At 41.2% G+C, this 19369-nt stretch overlaps 1 protein-coding gene across 2 annotated transcripts in view; it reads left to right on the top strand.

Moving 5' to 3' along the window:
- Positions 1 to 19369, top strand: part of ankrd11 (ankyrin repeat domain 11) — a 104875-nt gene that overhangs the window by 19347 nt on the left and 66159 nt on the right. For both annotated transcript variants that reach the window (XM_059323975.1, XM_059323974.1), the window contains exon 2: positions 6013 to 6090. The gene's annotated coding sequence lies outside the window, so the exon portion shown is untranslated. The remainder of the gene's footprint in view (positions 1 to 6012; positions 6091 to 19369) is intronic.

The following is a 19369-nucleotide window of genomic DNA, read 5'->3' as shown; positions in this document are numbered from 1 at the left end:
GTAAGAGGTTGGTCACAATAAAAATAAGCGGTATTAACAAATATATATATACATTACATTACATTACAATTATTATGCAGAATGATAGATTAGCTTTGCTTTATTTGTGGACAAAAACGATTGTTCTGTTTTTTGCTGTGAGATTAAGAACAGCAATGCACATGAACAGCTCCACCTTTATTCAGGGAAGACAGCATTTCAGTAATCACTGTACGTTGAACCAAAAGCAGTCCTGTGTTGACAAAATGTAACGCTGATGGTGTTGAGGGTGTTGTTTCAGGTACTGCTGACATCAATATTGGATCCATGAGTTTTTAACTGCAGTTTACAGTACAAAAAGGTTAATATTACAAGGAGGGATTCAACTGGATCTAGAACACTGCAACATTTTTTTTTTATTGCAACGATTTCAAGGTAAACCTTAGAAACTAGAATGACACTCGGAGAGCGCAGACCTTCACAAAGGCCAGTGTTGCATTCACATGCTCCTCATATTGTCCCATTTCCTGAGCTGGGAAGTTGTTTTTGTAACTTCAGTGTGTTCACGACAAGATGTGGAAAACATGGGCACTACAAAGAAGATGTGTTGTATTTTATTGCGTAACATTTTATTGTATTTTATTGTATCCCACCTATCTAGTGTTTAAATAACTCTAGATAGTAGGGGTGTTAATCATTGACCGTTTAACTGTTAAAAAAAAAGTATTAATCACTTGAGATTACTTTTGTCGGTTAACAGTTTAAAAAAATACTTTTAAAAAATGTATGGGGGCAACATATGTAACCATATGCTTTTGGAGTCCCTCATTGGAGAGCTTAACCTATTTGTCAGTCTGACATACTCTCAGTTGCTCTGTAGTGCTGTTGTGTTGTGTTGTGTTGTGTTGTGATGTGAGTGTCGTCCAACAGTTGGTCATGAGAACCACAAACACAAAGATGTAGCGCAGTAGCATGAGCTACATGACTCATGTCACCCTATCGATGACAGGAGGATTAAGTCGGCCGTCCTTTTAACACAGTCACAATCATTGTTGCTGTGTGGTGTTGGCTTAGACGAACCTCGGGCTACTCTGGGTGAAGAGGCTTTTGCAAATATTTGATTTGCCAACCTAGGACCTTGCCAGGTGACGTCTCATACTATTTCGACAGAAGTTGAACCATGTAAAAAGTTTTATACAGTACGGCCCTGCGTTTTTCAGCTGGAACCCTCTGCACTGGTGCCCCCACCACATCGACAGAGTGGCCTCGCTCAAATCAATAAGGGGAGTGCATTTTTTTCCACACAGGGCTTAAGTTGGTCCAAACACAATTTTAGACTTATTTCGATCAATGTGATCTAACTTTTTTTTTTATCACATTGCTATTGATTGGACAGCAAATGACACACCTTTAAGCAATATTACAGAGGTTTATCACCAGGCTATTCTGGCTAAACATGCCTTATTTCGTCAAACCCAACAGCACAACATCTTACTCTTGTTTGCTGAAATTCTGGGCCAACATTTCTAATCCTGTGCTTACTGTGTCCTGCATATGAACTCCACAAAATTCAGCCAGCCTGTGAATGTTTATAGAGATGATCTACTGTGTTGCAAAGGCTGCAGTGTGAAAGTGAATGGATCTCCCTGCATGATGTGTACAAGGCCTGTGACACACTTTATGAAACCAGACAGAGGTCAGCGCTGTTGTTCCAGGTCGCCTTTCAACTGGTACTGATCTGTTCTCTGATAGGACAGTCAGACACAGGACTGACTGGAGAGGTGCTCTGCAGCCCTGGGGACACACACACACACTGCTGTGTTTCATGTTATATGGTCCAGATTTCCCATAAAGTAGCAGGAGTGATACCAGTTTGTGGCAATGGAAGCTCTTCTTGTAATCAGATTCCGAATGACAGAGAAGCAGGACAAAAGGAGCCTGTGTCCTGAAGCCAGCATTAGAGCTCCTGTCTCCTCCTTAATCCCACAGTACCCAGGGGAGGTCTCCCTGTTCTACACACACACGCACACACACATACACAAATGTCACATGTCACCACTGGTCATGCACATGGAACCAGCAGTCTCTCAGTTCTATTGTTTTAAGCTTAGTTAAGCGCTCTAAAACACACTGCTGATATTTCAGCTGTTAGATAACAGGGACATGTCCAGAGAACATGCAGAAGAATTAAATATGCAGGCATGTTGTCATGGTGATACTCGAAATTTGCTGTAATTATGCATGATAATGCTAAATGTTTGGCCTCAGCTGCACATGGTGTGGAGGCAGTGCCTTTGACATGAGGCTAGGTTAAATGAGGCTTAACTTTAGGTAGGAGTTTGACCTTTCACCTCTGACGCCGTATAGTTTTGTACACAAATATTAGAAAGCTTATGTAAGTTATATTGAAAATGTGTGTGCCAGTTTGTGTACACCTGTGTATGCATTTCTTTGTCTTTCCAGTTACTGATGTGATTCAGGATGTAATTGATGTTTTGTGTAATTTTGGCCTGTCAGCAGTTTTCATGTGTGTGCTTCACATATGCGTCGCCCTCTCATTCTCTCCCGGTGTAGCTTAGTCAAAGCTAATTAGCTAGGAAGCAACCGTTACTAAGGAGCCTTTCAATGCCACCCAGTGCGACAACCACTCTAGCCCTCTAAACATATTGAGTTGGTTGGAAATTTCTTCCCAACGCAGTTCTGTTTCTACCGTCAACATTGACAGAAGCAACTGAAATATGCATGTGCAGAGGCAAACCGTGACATAGGTATTTATTTAAATAATATATGTGGATGCTAAAGCATTTTGTAGAAACGTAGTTTCACTACCATGATGGTTGGCAGTGTTTGTCAAATGTGGATTGAACAGCATATTGCTTAAAATGCTGCAATAGAGCCGTATATTTTCTCATGGAAGGCATTATTGGGTTGCACTTAGTTGTACTAAGAAAAAGTGACAGAAAATGTTGTGTAAAGAATGAAACCGAGCACTTAAGGGAGATGTTCAAGCCCCAGCTCTTTTCTCACCTTTGCAGTGGGTGTAAATGTTGTTTCAGTTTCATAAAGTTGCAGGAATGTTGAGACACAGTTCCCCAATTCCAGCGTCTGCAAACCCATTTTAATTAGACTTAGTTTGATATTGAGAGCTGGTGCAACCTGCTCCCATGGTATATTTCCATACCCAGGCTATCAGTGATGTTATCCATAGCATCTCAGTTGTTGTGGGCAGAGGAATGTGACCTGTATGTGTCCTGTAGTCATCCCATGAAAAAGTTGGAGTGTTTTTCTGAAGTCTGTGGTATTGTGCCCTGTGAGGTTATGTAAACTTAAATGGAAAACGTCCAGTGAAAAGTGTCACTCTGGATCAACTGTAGGAAGGAAAACTTGGAGCTCATGAGCACAGCCTTTCTTCGTCCTCTCTAATAACAAAATATTGAAGTTTAAATGCAATTTCCAGCCATTAGCAGCTCTTCAGAGGCTCAGTACACGTGTTAAATTGTCAGTGAAATAAACAATAGGTAATCAGTTTTCCTACACCTCCATTTATTTCACTTCCAGACAGTTACCATGGACATGTCATTGTACAGAAATACTCAGTTTTCTTCATTCAGCTACATGGTTTTCTTAAAAGTGTGTATTTTTGGAAATGGTATAATTAAGAGACTAACCTTGGTTGACCAAAAGTTTCTGGATTTTCTTTGAGTGTTTGTGTAGCCATGCTTTTTATAATTTACATTTCTTGGTTAAAACTGTGTCTCTTGGCAGTTTTTGTAGGTGATCATCAAGGGGGATTGTGTGTATTCTGTATCCAAAACTCTGTTGGGAGGGAAGTGTTCTGCTTCCTGGCTGGATTATTATAATCCGTCAATCCTGCGCTTCCCGCTGGGAAAGCCCCACAGGTTCCACTCCAGTGCAAAGACAAATACGCATCTAACCATCATCCTTCTTACCACTTAGGCCATCCCAGTGAGGTCTGGCCTTAATCCTGTCCCGCGTACCCACCTGCCACCCTGCCTGTACTATCAGCCTTTGTACTCTGTAAAAAGGGCCACATAGGTCTTCCTTGATATTATCCTGTAGCAGAGATATACATGGACATGTACAAATATTATATAAGCACTTATCTAAATGTATATTTTGGGGTACAATGCATTTCATGGGAACTTGCAAGTACTGTCTTTTAGAATGGTGTTAAAGCTGACAGCTAGTTGCAGCTGACTGTTGGTCCCAGTCCCCTTGTGATGCCCAAAACCAGATTGATGGAACAAATGTGGGTTCAGATTGGGGGGAGTTCCATAATCACTGGAATGTCACCAGTTTAGCCCAGCACTGGGCCTCTGTTAAATACCCCCCCATGTCCTGCCTCCTAAATCCTGATAAACCCTTGTCCTCATAGTTGGGAGGGGACTGGGGGAAGGGCAGCCAGCCAGGACTGTTAGCAACATGAGCAGGACTGGGCTTTTGCTGGTTAGGTTGTATTGTGTTTTGTTTGGCTACTTTTGTAGACCAGATATGGAAATGTTCTCTGGACAACTGAGCTCAAAACACTCAAAACACAACAGTGGTTTGCTGCTGCAGTTTTTCTTATTATGGTAGACTAGAGGCTAATGTTACATAATGTTTAGCATCCTTGCTGTGTAACTAATGATGATGGCACACATCAGTGTTATAAATGTAAGTTAAATATTATGACAGGTGATTGTCTGTTGAGGTTGATGTATTGTGACATTTTAATTTCATATTATTATTATATTATAAACACCATTATTAGAATTGCATACAGCATTGCATTACTCTACACATATCAATAATATTAATCAGTTCATCATAAAAAGGTTTACAAATTTTTAATTTGGGGGGGAAAAACAATGTTATCTGTAGTCTGTATTGGTAGGTGCCCAAAGCTTGGATATTGGAGTCAGTATTGGTTGAGGAAAATGGCTGATCAATACTACATTCCTATATTCAAACTCTTGTTCTGTAATAAAGTTGAAGTCAAATTAAAGCTGTTGGAAACTCAAACTTATGAACTTCTTACTGATCGCGTTTATCACGCTTCTGGCTATGCTGTCACGTCATGGAAGTGTCACCATGCCATTTCATTATTATTTAATTTATTCTGGTTCAGAGCAGTAGTTGCAAAAAATGTTGTGATATTGGATGATGGACCCCCCTTTTTTTTAGGGTTGGGGTTTATAGTCCTAAAAGTAGGGTAACTTGATGGCTACTATGTTGATGCATTTTGTGAAAGTTTTGCAAGTCAACAGAGAATTAGCATTTAGAGCATCATTTTTACCTACTCATGAGGAACAGAAGTCGGAAGAACGGCTTCCCAACTATGGAAATAGGATCATCCTAGTACCATGTGAATAGTGCCATTTTCGTTGCAGTTAAATTGCCTACACAAATTGACCACCAGACATATTTTATTGTCATACCTGCAGCTTTGAGCGATTGTTCATTACTAATCAGCTTGCTGGCGCTGCAAAATGAATGTGTTTCTATGTCATGTCATGCCACAAAACATTGAATGTTTATTGAAGGTTTTTAAATCTGTTTTGTATATACAGATTCTTCAGCTCGCATCATTTGTCATGCTCAGTCAAAAAAAGACTTTGTTTTGAATTGTCTACATTGCTATAGTTGGTTATCAGCAGGTACATCTTATATCAAACATCTGCTAAAAAATATATAACATATAATCTGTCTAGATACTTTGGGCAGGAAAGGTGTTGGATCAATATATATGGTTCAGGACAAATTCACATCATGACCGCATTAAAGACCAAGGCTGGAGTGCCCAATGTTGCGTTGAAGAAAGAAAAACGGAACCAAATGCATGCCAGTGCCTCTGTATCTTGTTCTTTCCATTGGCCTCTCTCAGCTTGCAAGAGAACTGTGGATGAACCGATCCTGAGAGGAGAAACATGACCGTCTGCATACACCCCAATACCTATCCGCTATAAGGAATGTGAAACTGCTTGTGTTGTCCCAGTAATTAATGCTTGGTTTTGTTTTCATCTTGTTTTTCAGGATTCTGTGGACTCAGACAGCAGGCGTTTTTCTAGTTGGATTTTAGCCCACTGACATTCTCCCACAGCCATGGAATCGGTATGTTGACGAATAAAATCTTTTTTATATTCTTACCATCAGTCTGATGCTCAATCTTGTTAGAGGGGGTTCTCATTGAAGCACTATTAGTAAAGCACCTGTTCTAAAAAAAAGATGTTTTTGGCTTTTCGGTTTGTGCTGGCATCCTAATACAGTACATTATGGTGTGTGTTTGTGTGTGGATCACATTTGCACCTTTATCTTTTCATCATCCATCTATTTACATAAATAACTGTACTATGCAAAGGATATTGGCTACTCTTCAGTCTTGATGCGTTGTGAAGTTGAGTTTATGTTATTGTTAGCCATGTGACAAGTGACGGCATGTTTTTTGTCTCACATGTTTGTAATTTCTCTAGCTTAGTAAATGACATCATTGCAGTAATGGGACATCGGGCAGCTCAAGTACTTATTGTTTAACCAAACAACCAGTGTAGTGTGTTTTTTGTGTGTGTTTTCAACCAGTGTGAAGACAGACGGTCTGTGCTTGAGTGTACTTGTACACATATGTGCTTACATACTACAAGCATCAGGCTCTACCCTTTATTGTCAGTCATGCAGGAGGCTGTGTGTGCAGAAGTTGCTTGTACCAACAGGCAGGCTGAAAACGCAGCAGCATTGAGCTCTATCCACTGGAATGCATGTATTAAGAATGGGGCTTAGTGCATGCCTAACCTCTGTTTTCCTGTCCCTTTGTCAGAGTGTGTGCGTGTGTGCGTGTGTGTGTGTCTGTGTCTGTGTGTTCGCGACTGAAAAGTAGGTCACAGCTTCTGAAGTGCAGAACTAGCATGTGTCCAACAAAAGCCCTCCATTACCCTCTGTGTCTCTGTGTCACTCACACACGCATTGCACACGCACGAACACATCTTCCTGTTAATGTGACTATAGCCGAAAGTCTTGATTATGTGAAATTCTAGATTATGAGTGCATGGTCACTTCTATTGGACATCTTAATGGCACAAAACTAGTGTTTACTGCCACACAAGCAAGGTTCCACACTGATCAAACTACTCACAGTTTGTACAAGCCACACCTTGATGACATAGTTGTACAAATCTCTGTCAACAAACACAGTTTTTATTTAAAGGTTGTCATTATGGATTGCATTCACTGCAGAGGCTTGTCAATCTTGAAGCTATTTTTTTTTTTTAAAGGAAAAAAAAGGCAGAGAGATAAGTAGAGATATTGCAAAAGTATGATCACCAACTCTTTCACAGACAGGGTGTCATCAAAGATATGCCAAATCACATAGTTAGAGGAATAATCTAAGGACAAATGTGTCAGGGAACACATCTGGAGTTGTATCCCGGAATCACAAAACCTTTGGATATGTGTCATTACAGAAAATTGTGCAAAGTGCACATTATAGACTAAATTGTAAACACATTTCCTGGTTATAAAACTGTGGACCTAAGATGTACTTTCTTTGCAAAATGACTAACATGACACATCTATATTTCCATTGGCATGCATGTGCAAAAGAGTTGAGCAAGCATAGTCTGCACTGCTTGCAAGGGTGTCATCATGCATGCATATGCATATTTTGCATCCACTTCAATTATCACTTTGAGCACAGACGGAGTAGAAACTGGAAGTCTGCTTACTAATTCATCTACACTGTTTGTGTTGACAATACCTCAACCTGATATGTGCAGACAGCTGGGTAGCAGCTAGCAATAGCTACACAGTAGTGACAGACGAGTAGTAGTAGAAATAGAATCCATACACCATAAATGCATATCGAGATTATTCTCAGGGTTTTGAGAATCCATATTGGTTCATTCAAGTAATATTGCAACAGATAGGAAAATCTTGTTATTTTGTTATTCATATCAAGTCCTATTCAACACCTGCAACACTGGCTCATCCCCCTCTTCTTCTGCACAAATTCATCTCTCTCCCTCTGTCTCTGACTGTCTTACTCTCCTCCCACCCGCCTCTCTGTGTCTGTGTGCCTGTGGCTGTGCACCAGAAAGAGCTGCTACTGTTTACCTCTCCGAGCTGCTGCCTATATCTGCTTACTGTCAGTGGAAACCAAGGAAACTGATCACAAAGCTTATTATGGTGCCAGGAGAGGAGTACATGCTGTGTGCGTGTGCGCCTATGGGAGCTGGACAGACGCATGCGCGTGCACGCGCCCTCTGCCACTCTCCTCCCTCCCCTCTCTCCTCATGTGATGCCAGTCACATGGTTTCCAGGCAAGCAGCTAAGTAAATCAGAATCAGACTTTTATTTTTAACTGCTTTAAATCCTCCACCTGGTCTCCATGGTTGGCAGACCTGACTGAGGTGCCTGGTAATCACTTGTCCTTTTCTTCTCTTTCTGTTTCACTATGCAACTGTCTTGGTGCCACTTCCTCTCAGCCTCATATCTGTCTACTTGCTCCCTATCTGGGATTCCATGTTGGTTTCACAATGCCCTGCTTTGGTATGAAAGTGTGGACACACATCCACTATAATGTACTAAAGTAGTAGACATAAGTGATGACTAGAAGGCTTTCATACATACATTCCTCTGTGCTCTATTGCAGAGACACCTGAACAAGATTGTGAGCGAAGCTGTTACATAATAAGCATTACGTTATTATAACATGACTGTAAAAAGAGGTCCAACCACACTAGACAAGAGCGTCTGCATCGGCTGCTTAATTGAACCCTCAGAATAAAATCAATATTGCAAATGTGACAACCATATTTATGCATAGAATTATTAAATATCTAGTAGAAATGTGTAGCTTAGCAGTGATGTGTATGGGACTGCAGTTATGGCAGCATGTCAGGCCTTGTGAAAACTATAACCACCTTTTATTTACCTGTTACTAATAGTCTGGTATGAGTAGCGGTTGACTGTGAGTGAGAGTGGTCTCTTCTCTAGGCTGTAGCTAGCCGTCGGCATTGCTGGCATCATTCTGACTGTTATCTTTCAGCATAGGAGCAGAGAGGGGAGAGGCGTCTTTGTGTTCGATTTGGTGCAGATGAAAGGCTGAAATTCTTGTAATCACACCTTCTCCACTGCTCCCCTTCTATCTCCTCCTCTTCCTCCAAAGCGGGGCTTGTTCCTCAGTGGGGATTAGTGTGTGCAGCAGCTCTGAACAGGGAAGTGGGCCCTGCCAGTCACATTACATAACTCGCCCCCGCTAGTGCGGCTCGGCCTGGCCCGGCTGGAGAGACGACTATAGAGGCTTTGTTTGCCCAGCCTTCCCTTCTTCCTCCCCTCTGCTGCTCCTCCTCCTCCCCCTCAGGCAGGCTGCACACTGATGCCGTATAGAAGGAGTCTGTTTGCAGGGAACAGGCGAGGCTCTGTGGCATGGAGTGCAGAGAAATACGCTAATAGCAAGCTGAATGGCAGGGAGCTCACATCTTAGGCAGAGGAATTTGAGGGCTGCCATAGGTCGTACAGTTTCAGGGAGATGGCAACTAAGGGAATGCAGTGCTATGCATTACTACCTGCCCAAGGGCTCCACATCAGTGTGGTGACACAGAAGGTTAGAGTTCATTTAAGGAGTGTTAGAGCTCCGTGTCAAATTTCTCAAGGTTGACAGGCTGTGAGATAGATTTAAGGTTTTCCCAATTTCTTGTGTTTGTGCCATTGCCCTGTGCAGTTTGACCACACACACACACTCACACACACGCTCTACCCCACCTGTCAGTCTGCCTGTGTTAGTAAGGTGGGAGTGGGAGGCTAGTGTGTTCTGTGTAATGGAGGTTCAGACCAGTTAGCGCTTTGAGTGAGTAGAAGTAACTCGTAGGCGTGAGAGTGAAAAAGATAAATAGCAGCAGCTTTATGTACAACATCTTGCAGCATTGACTCTAAGGCTTGCTTATTATTCCTGCATTTTTCCCTCCACGGACTTAGGGATTTAGCTGCTAAGAAATGACAAAGGACTTGAATAGTGAAATAATAAAGAAGGAAAGTAACTCAGCACCAGAACATACCTAATATTGGGAGTATAAGCAGTAGTGATGTTTCCATTCCCACATCAGCAAATAATGTGTCCAAAATATATATTTTTCACCTTCGCCAAGTGGGTCGGGTGTGTCTTTTTGTTCGTCTGTTTGTTAGCAGGATTATTGAAAAATTAATAGCCTGATTTGCATGAAACTTATTGGAAGGATGTAGGCCTGGGACCCATTACATTTTGGAGTTGATCCAAAACCATGGGGGATACACAAATTATTTTTTCTTCTATTATTGCAAGAAGGGGCATTTGTGTAACATTCATGTGCTGTTATAATTAGAAAAATGACTGCTCAATCATATTTCATGGGTTACCTGATCAGTTCCCTTTGCTATTTGTTGTCACATGGGAAACCACTAGCAGCATGTTTTTTTAAACACTTCTGAGCAACAGAATACAAATATGACTAAATAAAAATAACGTGGGACTTCCCAACTCTCTAATGGGACCAGCTGAGGAGTATGTGAATGCACCATTGGCCTTTGCAGAGGTCTGTGCTCTCTAAGAGCCATTCTAGTTTCCTCTGATTTTAAGTTGTCTAGCTTTTGTCTCTTAGCCAGGCTTTTCTTTCTTGTTTATTATTCCTTAGGGTTTCAGTTGTTTGTCTGTTTAAAGGAACGCATATATGTATATGGTTAATAAAAAACATCTATTATTGCAAAAACTGTTGGCATTGTTTCAATGAAAACGAATGGCCAACACATTTTTATACATTTATTCACCCTCCTGCTATCTAAATATAAATACAAATAATATTGTTATACAATTGTAGATGACTTATAGTAATATTTCTGCACAGCCATTAGCACAGGATGTTGGTTGGCTTTCATCAAGATTCCTTTCTTCCTGCTCTCGCTGGGAGGTCATGGTTGCTTCCCAGGAACTGTTTTCCACAAGCTTAAGTACATGTTAATACACGCACGCTCAAACAGGATCCGTACCTGATGGTTAGACTGATTTAGACTCACTGCTGCTTTATAATGTTGGTGGTCTATGAATTGCCATGTATTCTACTGTCTACTTATTCCACAAACTACTGAAACCCTGTATTTTAAACAAAAGCAGCCTGTTTCATGTCACAGTCTCCCTGATGAGTCATATCTGCTCCTTTCTTTTTGTGTAATTGTAATCAATCTTAAACATCACTTCTATATGTGAACAGCAGCTCTTTTTGCATTTCTTTTTTTGTGGCGTGGCTCACCCATATGATTAATTTATCCTTACATGAAGCTTCTCATGGCACTGTTGTTTTTAGGTTGCTTGAAATTAATGGTAATACAGATTCGTATTGCATGCCCTCAAGGGAAAAAAATGTACATTTTAACTTAAATGCATCAATCTTGTGCACTTTGAGAGCTAAACACAAACGGCAAACACCTCGCACAACATTTTTCACAGTCGAGAGATACCGTGACATAGAATCTTTATGCCCCCTGGAGAATTCGTTTTTTCAATAAAAACCCATATTTGGTGGCCTCTCACACATTCTAATGCCACTGTTCCCTAATGTACACTGATCTTAATCATTGCAGATTTTAATACATTATTGTAACGGAGAATATGGGTTCTTGTATATTTTATTTGAGGCATCTTATTTTGACAGTCTTCTTGTAAATTATGTGGTGGATGCTGTTAACGCACTGTGCTCTTATTCTGAAAGCTGCATGTGTTTCGCGACAGGAAGTAATTCAAATCGTTATTTACAGTTAAGCTTTCTGTGATAAAAGCAACATTAATTGTAAGCTAATGTTAGCTCACGGCTACCAAACGGCGTATGCATCAGTGTGTTTGGACCTCGGTTAACCAGCTCGGTATATTCAGTGCGTGTGAAAGTGGTGAATGCGTGTGCATGTCTTTGGAGGAGGACGGAGAGGTGGGGAGGGGTCAGGGGAATGAATGACTGACGCGTGACAGACACTCTGCTGAGCAGCGGCATCACAACACAGTAGAACTTATATCGTAAAAAGTGTATATATACTTCAAGTAGCTTGAAATGTGACTATAGCGCGGCAAATTAGACTATAGCGGGCCGCCACAGTCTAGGTAATTAATGGGAAACTGCATGTGTGTGCGCGCATTGGGCCAGAACTCCGCCGCGCGCAAAACAGAGAGCAGACGAGAATTGTACACGTCAAACATGACATGGAATGATATATCCTCTGTAGAAAATAAAATTAACCTGATCGTCAAGGGGGGCCATAATGGTAGGGGAAACACTGCTAAGTATCATAATACAGCAACAGCATTCAATAAGGTTGCATGGCGTTCTTTCCACACATCTCCGGTCTGAGCATAGACAAGGGATTTTTTTTTTCTGACCGATTGCCGACCCTTGTTAACCGATCATTAACCATTAACCAACAAGATTAGTGCCTTGCATGCAAGGATGCTGTGGCTTTTCTTTTTTACTAACCCAATCAGACAACTGACTGGTTGTATTTACTGACCAAATCTATGTTTGACCCTGTGTCATATTGGCTAGTTTCAGTGTTAGTTACAATACAGTGAATAAAAAAATGAACAGATTATCATTGAATCACATTATTTTTGTTGCAGCAACCAAATTAAACTTTATGAAATGTATTTTTCATAAAATTCTGTTAATTTAATACGTTTGCTTGGAATTTCATATTCATGAAAAAATATATAATTTTATGATGGTAGTGCATTGACATTGATTATTTTTGTAAAAGTACATACCAACCTTATACAAAATATAGGTAAACTATAATATAGAGTTTATTGTACTGTTGTAGCGAGCGACTTCAGTGTCACTTCATCCAAATGCTTTCAATGTAGAAAATGGAGACAGTCTGGGACATGGCCTGTCTATTTTGCATTTGTATACTATCTTGGCTTCATCTCTGTATTTTGAGATGGGCTTGAGTGTGCTTTCAGTGCGTCAGCCATGAGCCAAGTTCCCATCAAAGAGTAGCTGCTACACCAAAGACTGTGTTTAGATGTGACGGCTAATTTTAGAGCTGCTAGGCCCTTGTCCAACGTGGGGGAGGATAAGATAACATTGAAGTAGCCCTCCCTTCTTACACAGTTAAGTTGTTTGTTTATCCAATAACCCTCGTCCAGCTGCATCCAACAGCTCTCGTCCAGCTTCACTGGATGTTGTGCACTAATATAAATGTTGTGTGGTGTTGATCGTGTGTGCAAATACAAATCTTACTCATGTTTTCCAGTTTTCAATGGGTGAGAATCACACAAGCAAGGATGCATACTGTCACAGATCTGTCAACATGGTTTACTAGAATTAATTAATATGTACCATTGGTATTTGTAATTCCATGCAAAGTATAAAACGCAAAGTGTGACTGTGTAGAAGTATAGTGGCATTTTGGTTTAAGTTATACATTTATATAAAGTGAACAGCTAAGTGTGTCATCACTCCTTCTTTGCCTTTCTAATGCTCCTCTCCACCCACAACCCAAACTAAAGACAGCAGAAAAATATAACAAAGGGACACATACTGCCTTATATAGTCTCATATGGTCTTATGTGCCTCCACATGAGTGTGTAAGAGCTCAGCCTGGATTAGCAGCTAGTTTTGAATTGCTAAACTTAACCATATGTTTGACCGTGCCGAGTTTCTACAGGAAACTCTGCTCTAAGCTTTTGCTGTATGAGAGTGCAACGCCAGTCAATAGGCCTCTTTTTCTAGGAAAGCAGTCAAAACCATGCAAAGGGCTATTAAAAGGCTGAATGAGAGCAGCTAAGATCCCTACTCTGCAGTTTCTAGCCATAATGGCAGCGATAATGGACTGATTTGTTTATGTCAGAAAGGCATCTGGTTTCAGGAAATTCTGCCCTGAATGGGCGTGGATATGTTATTCCTTCATTTCTTTCTTTATTTACTGCCAGCGAGCTGAATTCCAAAAATTTGAAGGCACGTACGCACACACACACAAATAACAAGTGCACAATTACACCCTCATTCAGCTTGCGCAACATATCAAATCTATACATAGGCCATGTGGCAAAGCTGTCCCTGTCTGGCCCGACTCTCCTGTCCCTCTCACAGCCACAGAGCAATGACCTTGGTTTCAAGTAGCTGTACTGTGTTAGAAAGCCAACACCTCTCCCGGGATGGGCTGACCTTGTTGTCTGACATACTGTAAGTCTGCACGCCCCTCTCTGTCTCTCTCCCTCTCTGTCTCTCTCATTCACTAACACACCTCAGCATCAGCGGCCTAAACCAGTCCTCCTATGTTAATTTCACTGTATAGAAGCAGGTTTCTTTGTTGTATTCTCTAAGTACAAAGGCGGAATAACTGTGAGGGTTCGGCAGGTTTGGGCCTCTCCCTTCCCAGGTGTTCCTTCATCAGACAACCTTTCGTCTCAGTGACAACATACTCTTTTAAGAGGGTGCGTGCAGCAGTGCACACCGTTGTCCCCTCCCTTTATTCTCTTGCCTTTGATTCCCTGCAGCTGTCCGGCTGTGCACAGTGCATGGATGGGTCCAGGCATGTATATCCATTTCATAGAAGACCCATAACTAAAATAGTGCTCATATGCAGGGAATTTTTCTCTCCCTGCATCATGCTTATTTCTCATATTGTAGCCATGTCACTTCATTTTTGTAATGTTTAAGTGTCAGTTATAAGTCAAACTGGTCGTGACAAGTATCAACACATCAGTGTGTAGTAAATGGTTTTTGTTTTGTCCCAGCTTTTACTGTTGCTTAGTTGCATAAAGTAGTAGGGAAAGCAAATTAAAAGTGTATGACGTGCAGTGTTTACATGCAATCTTAATGTGATAATAATCAGAGACAACAGATCCTGCAGTTATTGCAACTGTTATGTAAATACCACAAACGGGTTGTTGTATATTATGTAAGGACATAATCAGTGTAAATATATCTGAATTAAGTGAGCCTGGGTGCTCATAGAGCGACACAACACTAGTATGTAATTGTTACAAAAACTGTCCATTTGTCCGGTCCACATCAACCTCCATCATGGCCACTACTGTACTCTTGTAATCACTGAAAGTAGGGCTGCATAAATAATCAACATTTTGTTGGAATTACATTATGGACTAGCACAATTTCCAATTCGCAGGAAGGTGCAATTTTTGTCAAAAGCAAACTATGTGTCAAAATATCATTCTGAATCAAGTATTGTGGTGCTGCAGAGATGTCCCAGCCTATAAATTGTATTCTAAACACTTCAGAAAAAAGCTTTTTGGTACAACATGAACCTTTGCACCACAAAATTGATAATTCTCTTCAATATCATGAATTATATCACAATTGCAATATTAATTAATTGCACATACAACCCCAATTTAAAAAAAAAAAAAAAAGTTGGGACACTGTGTAAAATGTCAATAAAAACACAATGCATCTACTTTAACATTAAATATCTTGTCTTTGTACTGTATTTAATTGAATGCAAGTTGCAAATGATTTCATTCCTGTTTTTCAAAGCGACCCAACTTTTTTCTGAATGGGAGAGGATGTATTTGAAAGATAATTTTCTAACTCGTGCAGTCCTAATTTAAAGGAGGAAAAATGTAATTGGAGATATTAGACTTCTGAGTTGGATTGGCCAGTGTACTTGTTTGACTGACAGCAACACAGAGACACAATATAAACAAGCTGGTGTTGGTAACTGTAGCTTACCAGCCAAGGACAGATATCAAAAGATGACCCACATAATTTAAGATATTAGCTTACATTTAATGCTGTGTGAAATGCGACATTCAACTAGCTGTTTGTCCTGCAAAATGATGTTAGCAGATGTACTGTCTCTTTGGGGTGTTTATTTGTCATCTTGTTTGGAAAGCTGAAATGCACGTGTTCATGCTTGTCAATAATTAGATGCTGGATGGAGAGAAATCTTGTGTCGTAGTTTACAGCCTGTGTCCAATTCAGTGTTCCTTGTTGACACAGGCTGACAACAGACACCTTAATTAGAGCAAAATATAAAGAAGTAGTATTATGGTAGAAGATACCTAGTATATCAACAAACTCATGAAAACTCTGGCTATCCCACATAACTTCTTTGGAAACAGTCATTTTATTGCATGTAAACATAGAACCTGAAATATGATTATGTTGTGATCCTTGTCCTCTTGACATTGTCGACGTATTTCCATGGAGGGAAATAAATGCTTTCAGTTTGTTCAGTATGAATGCAGTGAGTTGTTAAAGACATATTCAGATGTTCATTCAAATGTACTGGCCAGGTCTTTGGCCTAGGGCATGAGTATCATTTTCAAGACCATCTGGAAAACGATTCCCTTTATTCCATATATATGTATAATTTCTTTCATTTTTTTAAGCTTTAAAAAAACACTCAAACCTGTCAACATTGTGTTTATTGACGTGTGCAGTCCAGTTGTCTGTATGTGTTTATGCTTTGCGTCAGGCTGCAGGCTGTGTAAAAGCTGGGCTGGGGCCAGCAGCCAGCCAGGAGGACAGACGAGGAAGCAGATGGATCTGTTTGGACTTAACCCTTCCCACGCCACTTCATCCTCCTGGCCCTCCTCTCCCAACCTGCACGTCTCTCTGCAGAGTAGAAGGAAGGGAGCAGAGTGGGAGTGTGTATGTGTGTTTTTGGGGGGGGATGGGCGGTACACGTAATGCTACTAGTACCAAGCAGAGAGAGCAGGAAGACGACAGAAACCAGAGAGAGCGAGAGAGAGACTTTGCCTTTGCAGACTTTTCCTCACAGACCCCTTGTGTGTTGAACTGTGCTGACATATGGCTCCTGTCTCCATGTTGGAACTCCTGGTCTGCTCTGTTCCTCTGCTGTCTCTCTTCAGCTATTTCCCCCCTCTTGTACACTCTGCTGTCTGCTCTCTCAGCCAAACCAGCACTTTGCTTGTTTGTCCCGGGAATGTCTTGCCTTTTCTGGGATATAGAGTCACCACACCCTGTGAGATCCACTGGCTGTCTGCCGACTTTTTAAGCCACTCATCCTCCTACTTTCTTGCCCTGTCCGTCTTTCGGTAGTAGAGGTTTCACCTGCAAACATATAATTGGTTCCACAGTGAAACCCATTTGCCACAGACGGACTCCTATCGCTATTTTCAGTACACTTAAATTCCTTTTTTTTTTCTCGCTACATGTTGCCAGTTTGGGTATTCTGCCTACCCGGTTGTACGGATTATTGTCCATCCTCACTGCTTCAAGATTTTTGTGTGTTTTCCTTTTAGTTTTGCAGCTCCCATCAATTATAGCAGTCACCATTTGGTCTCGTTTTGCCGCTCAGTGGTCTTTAGAGCATGAAATCACATGAAAATATGATGTGTATGCATGCCCTGTGTTTGAGGCATTCGCGAGTCAGTCATCAGTGTTGGTGGGGGAATGCAGGGTCTCGCTTTAATTGCAAATCAATGGTTGCTGAGTAAAGTTTCTGGAAAACACCCTCCCTGCTCTCCCTGCTAACCAGCAGACTGTAAATAGAAAACCCTGAGGGAAGATCAATACCAAGCCTGCCTGTTGATGAGGAGGGTAGCTCATTGTGTGAATGGATGTAGAAGAGATGCAGCATGTTTTAAAGTGAAGACCTTCTTGTATGATATAAAAACCTCACCTTCACATCTTTGTTCCCCATACAAGAGTACCTGGGCAAGTTGTTCTTATTTTTGTCTTTCCGACTAGCCTTCAGGTTTTTGAGGATGACAGAAATATACTGGCTGTTCTCCATAACATACTAGCTGCTCTCCTCCTCTTCACTTTAGAAGGGAGAGCAGCTGTGGGTCACTGTAATGATGTCATCTATTGCTACATGGTAACAATAGTTTTAGATCCCCTTTCCACCCCTCCGTTACCACCACCACAACCAATACCCACCCACTACACTCTGCCTCCCATTCGCTGTCTACCAACAGAAGTGAGGGCTGAATGTAGCATGGGGGGTGGGTGGCTGGACAGACATCTGTGTCCCTCTCCGGTCCTCTCTGGGCTCCAGTGCCTCGGCCTTATTGTTCTCAGAGATGTAGATAACCATAACAGAAGGAGAGCAGGAGAGCCACAGTCAAGTAGAGAAAGGGGCAAAGGGGAGGAGCACGGAGGGGCAGCTTTTGTTTATAAAAAGTGTCAGGTCTTTAGTGTGGGTGTTTTATGGGGGTAGTGGGGGGATGGGAAGACAGGGTTTTCGAGGAGCTGACCTCTGATCTGAAAGAAGTATTCAGGATTGTTGTAAGTCAGCTAGTTACCCTCCTCTGGTTTCCATTTCTGATCATCTTATTACTGACACCAGCTGACACCCCAGGATACATCGTGATCATCACAGCTCTGTTCGGATCACGTTTTCTATTTCGCCACTCTTTGCTTTCAGGACAAAGTTGGCCTATACTCTGCGACCTTTGGCCAAAACTTAATGGCACTGCACTGACGGCCTCATACCCATTCCCATCCTCTAACTTGGGCAGAGTATTGAGCCTCAATCCTATTGGACTACTGGGTAAAGTGGCTCGTTCCTCACTCTATCCAATGTTTCCTTTTAAGTGGTTTTGTACTGAATTCAAGCAAAATTCTTGTTTGAGTGTAAAGTTAGAGACAGTTTGAAGTTGAGACATTTAAAGGGGTAACTAAACGTAATCTAAAAAAAGTGTTTTTTTCTGCTTTACCTGACTTTCACAAAATGTTTTTGTGCTTACTCTGAAATCATAAGGGAAATTGTTGCACTTAAACCATTGGGCAGTTCAGCTATGGTTGCTGAAAATACACTGGTTTCCCCACATGGCACATCAGAGGCCAGAAGATGACCTTTAAGTAGCCTACAAATGAAGAATCAAGTGCGTGTGTGGTGGTAGTGTTGCAGGATTCTGAAGTGAAGTCTATTTGTTTCCGCTACACTGATGCCTGCCAGGCTCCCACAGTGTCTGTGTTGTACAGTAGTAGCCAGCTCTGACACCACCTCTCCTGTTTGACTTGGTCTCAGAGCAAAAATTGCATTTTTAAGTAGAAAGCCCTTGTGCTCTCGGTTTGTGTAACCGAGTGCTGTTTGCTGATGCACCAGTACTTACGGAGAGTTATAGTCATTTTGATATGGTTCACAAACTTCAAACATTTTATCTCTGGCATGCAATTGATGTAATTTATAGTTTTGTTCTTTTTTTCCCCGCATTGTTTCTAATTATAGACATGTTCTCTACCTACCCTTCTACTACCTGGTATTTAATAGGAATACATAAAAAAAAAGCAAAGATAAAGAAAGAAACAGCACGCATGAATATTGTAAGGGTGTGTCATGGCATATTTAATGCTCCCATGTGTTCTGATCATGAGCCAAAGAAAAATGTAGAATCTTGCATTTAAATTTCTTGGCAAAATTTTCCTGGCGATGTCATCCTTCTCCA

This window comes from Centropristis striata, chromosome 2 (genome assembly GCF_030273125.1).
Source record: "Centropristis striata isolate RG_2023a ecotype Rhode Island chromosome 2, C.striata_1.0, whole genome shotgun sequence".
Taxonomy (NCBI): domain Eukaryota; kingdom Metazoa; phylum Chordata; class Actinopteri; order Perciformes; family Serranidae; genus Centropristis; species Centropristis striata.
The sequence above is the reverse complement of the archived record's forward strand: the minus strand, read 5'-3'. Positions and strand labels throughout refer to the sequence as shown.